We start from the raw sequence: 3,970 nt of genomic DNA, 5'->3' as shown, positions 1-3,970 counted from the left end.
TGTTTCTGCGAGCGACATCATCGTTACAAGTGTAATCGTCCGGTTCATCATTCGTTCGCTCGCTCGTTCGTTCGTTAGTTCTGACGTAAGAATGCATTGTTCTCATCTCGGCGTAACTCAAGCTAAACGTAGAACGCATTTTCCCTCATTTGTCGGTTGGAGCGCGGCGCGAAAGGCAGGGGAAAAAACGAGAACAAGATGAGAGAGACAGAAAGAGAGGCAGAAAAAGATAGAGAGAGAGAGAAAGATACAGAGAGAGAGGGGGGGAAGAGGGGGAGAGGAGAGAGAAGAAAAGGACGCCGCGGTGCTGGAGAGAAGGTGAAGGTGGCTCGCCCGTACAAATGTGGAAGAAGGTAGTAGCGTGGAAAAGGTAGAAGAGGGGGACCTTGACCGATGCGTGATCATCGGTTGTGGACAGCGAACGGAGGTTCGTGCAACGTTCGACCGATTCAGCCCAGCAGGAATGCTCCTTCGCTGTACCGTTATGTCGCGGAACGCATCGGTCGGACGATCTATCGGTGGCGATCTAGAAAGCAAGCGCGACGAAAGTGTTCCGGTTAGGAAGCGAAATCCTGATCGGAGCCTCGCTGCACCCCGTCGACGTTCTCGCGTTTTTCGGAAGAACGTCACTCGACGAAAATAAGTAGGCTGTATATTGGCTGTATTCTTCTCGATCTGTTTTCTTTTCTTTTTTTTTTTTTTTTCTTTTTATAATTGTGCGCAATCAGCGTGGCGACACGTTTTGCAGCGTCGCACAACGTACGGTTCTCGGCCAGGAGATTCGTGGCTTTAAAGATAACAGTTTTTTTTCGAATCGTCAGGAACCGGTTCGAACAAGGAGCCACGAGAAACTCCGATAGAAGTAACTTACGGATTGTAACAATATTAACGCATTTTTACGACGTAGAATAGAAGACATTAATTATTATAAAATACAAAATCGGTGATTTAGAATCTAGAGCAAATATTATTTCAATAAGAAGTAAACAATTTTTCACACACATGTTTAAAACAATAATTAAAATGAAATAAACAATTTTTCAATATTAATTTTATTAAACTTTATATAGCAAATAATAATGTTCAATTCCAGTGTTGACTTTTTGCAACACTTACCTTTAAATATCACTTATATTTAACTATTGTATTCAATAATTATACGAGAAAAAAATCGCCTTTGTTTTTAATTTCTTTCTTTAGACAACTTCAAGATAATTCGAAAAAGATAACAGTTTCTAACATTTTTCTAATTTTGCACATTTTGATGATTAATTTTTAAATCAAGGTTTAAAGTCTTGAAGTTTATTAAAAAATTACGGGAAATATTTTCCTCAAAGTTAGTTTATGTTAAAGAAGTCTCTTATTTTTAATCACGATAATTAATTGAAAGTTACAAGTGCTTCGACAACGCGAAGAACAATCGATTCCAGCTGAAGAATCGACTCGACACTTTGCAGATAATTATATCTCCTCAGAATAACAATTAAGTTAAAACTGTCACAAACTAAAAAAATAACGATAAAAACATCCATCGAAGGAAGAGGCGCACGATACGTTTAGGTACTCGACAATTTATTAATAGCAACGATAAATGCGCAACAGGTTTCCACACATTTTTGCGGAAGTTGCACGTTACATAACATCAAGTCATACTTCCTAGTAATATAAAAAAAAAAAAAAATAAAGAATAAAAGGAAAAGAACGAGAAAGAGAGAACAAACAAACATCGTTTATCGAAAGGAAAAGTCTTCTAATAAAGCCAGTCGCACGTGATAAAGATTACAAAATCAGAACATTCTTAATCCGAGAGAACTCGAAGGATCGGATTCAGGTTGAGAGATCGGAAAAAGGAATGTCCGATGTGAGTGCTCGCTCTTTCTAAATGTTACTTCGCGATTCCACGAAAGGTTCTTTTTCGATTTTTTTTTTTTTTTTTTTTTTCGACCGGGTAATCGGCCGGGCGCGTCCGGGCGCATATTCGGAGCATATTCAGAGCGCGAGAGAGCAGGTGGAAGCGGTTCTGGAGTAGGAACTGGTTTGGTGGGAGCTGCGAGGTGGTCCGCTGGTACCTCTCGATGTACGCCGGCATGCCACTCTCGGTATACGCTGGCACGTTGTCGCACGAGTATATTCATGCCAGTGGCGGGAGTCCCCGAGGGAAGCCGGTGGGGCCTCCTCGCTCACTTCGCCAACAAGTGATCGTTTACAGTTATAGTCAGTCCGCATTGGGCGCTCGGCCGGCCCTGACTATATCGGTACACATAGTCGTTGATAAAATATCGCTCCCGATTTTTTTCGGATACGCGTTTTGCCGGAATCTCTTCCTTATCCTTTCTCAAAACGAGAAATTTGCAATTGTGTTGAAAAACAGTGATTCGGATCCTTCCTCTTCTTTCTTCCCCTTCCCCTCCCCTTTTCTTTTTCTTATAATTTAATTTTTTTTTTCTAAATTTCCTTATCGTGATTGCTGATAATTGTCGTTGACATTGCTGTTTATGAGTTGAAATTGACAGCACCGGTCGCGACAGACAAAGCGTCATTGATAATCGAAGGCAGCGGGCTCGCGGGCTAAGTAACGAATGATGATTTAGTGGCAAGATCAAGTGAGTGTCGTGTGAAAGGAAAAGTGTGCGGAACGTTCGGCGGCGAAAAGCGCGCTAGTGCCAGACGCCAGTTTCAGTGAGCGTGCCACTCGCCGCACTTACACGGGGCACTGATGGAGAATAACCGACCGGCGAGGTAAATAACACATTTTTACGTTCGCGAGGCGAGAGACGACGAAGCGAGCGAGGAACGAACACGTCCGCACTTTTGCGCCATCCCGGAATGCGGCCGCTCGCGATCCGGAACCGCAACGTTCTTTCGACGACGTCAACTGAGGGCCCTCGTTTATGGACTACGAGCTTTCTAACACGCGCGTGCGATCTCGATGTGAATAGGAAAGAGAACCAAACAATCGGAAGAATACGCAAAAATCGACAACAAAAAAAATCAATTTGACTTTATTCTGATTCTTAACGTCAATAAACAGTCAAATTTTGTAACAAAAAAATTATCAGTTTTGACTATCAAAATAAAGGTTTTCTCTTGATTTGACGTATTTCTTGGATACAGAAGCATTCGAAGTGCAGTTTTCATAGCTTTTCCCTATATTCTTTTGAAATTAAAGGTGATTTAATTAATAAGATCAAGATGTAAAATTAATTTTAGCGATAGATTTAAATTATTAAAAAAAATAATTCATTTAATTCATTTAATCTTTTTGGGCCCGAAGAAAACTCAAACGTCAGATTACTCGGATAGGTTACGTAGCGAGGCGGCGTGGCGGATACGGTATACGCCACCGTAAATCATAACGTGGCACTCGAAGGTTATCGTACGGCGTTAATTATTATCGAAGAGATCATTCGATCGTATACATAACGAACGTCTTCAACAATGAATATATGTTTGATCATACACCGCGCGTCCGCCAAAATTGTCCAGAAAATTAAAACAAGAGATCGAACATTTCCTGTCGCTGTTACATCGCCCTTGACATTTTATCCGATAAGCGGATACTTTTCTCTTCACGCGTCAAGAGCACCGAGTATATCTGCGCTGATAATAAAAGCAAATTAATGCTCGATAATACAAATAAATGGCAATCAAAATGGCGTGCTGTTTTCGAACGATCTCCAACAGAAACGTTTTGATAAGAGTACTAGAACTTTTAATAGTTTCTCCATGTATATATGCAAAGTATTAAAACTCTTATCGCAGTGTTTATATAATTCTGATATATATATATATATATATATACTTCTGTATCCGAAATTTCGAAAGAATAAAAATATTTTGCGTATACACTTGCATATGCTCTCGCGTTACACGTCCATTAAAGAATTAACCCCTTCGTAGCGCAACGTGAAAAAAATAACCCTGGATTTCGCGAACCGACCAACTCGCCCTTCTCTCGCTGAAACGAAAG

The 3,970-nt window shown here is 40.7% G+C and overlaps 1 protein-coding gene across 1 annotated transcript in view; it reads left to right on the top strand.

The window, feature by feature from the left end:
* Positions 1–2,465: 2,465 nt before the first annotated feature.
* Positions 2,466–3,970, top strand: part of LOC108692618 (protein dimmed-like) — a 7,717-nt gene continuing 6,212 nt past the window's right edge. Inside the window, exon 1 of the mRNA XM_018200955.1 lies at positions 2,466–2,739. The gene's annotated coding sequence lies outside the window, so the exon portion shown is untranslated. The remainder of the gene's footprint in view (positions 2,740–3,970) is intronic.

The sequence above is a fragment of the Atta colombica genome, unplaced genomic scaffold (assembly GCF_001594045.1).
Source record: "Atta colombica isolate Treedump-2 unplaced genomic scaffold, Acol1.0 scaffold78, whole genome shotgun sequence".
NCBI classification, from domain to species: Eukaryota; Metazoa; Arthropoda; class Insecta; order Hymenoptera; family Formicidae; genus Atta; species Atta colombica.
The sequence above is the reverse complement of the archived record's forward strand: the minus strand, read 5'-3'. Positions and strand labels throughout refer to the sequence as shown.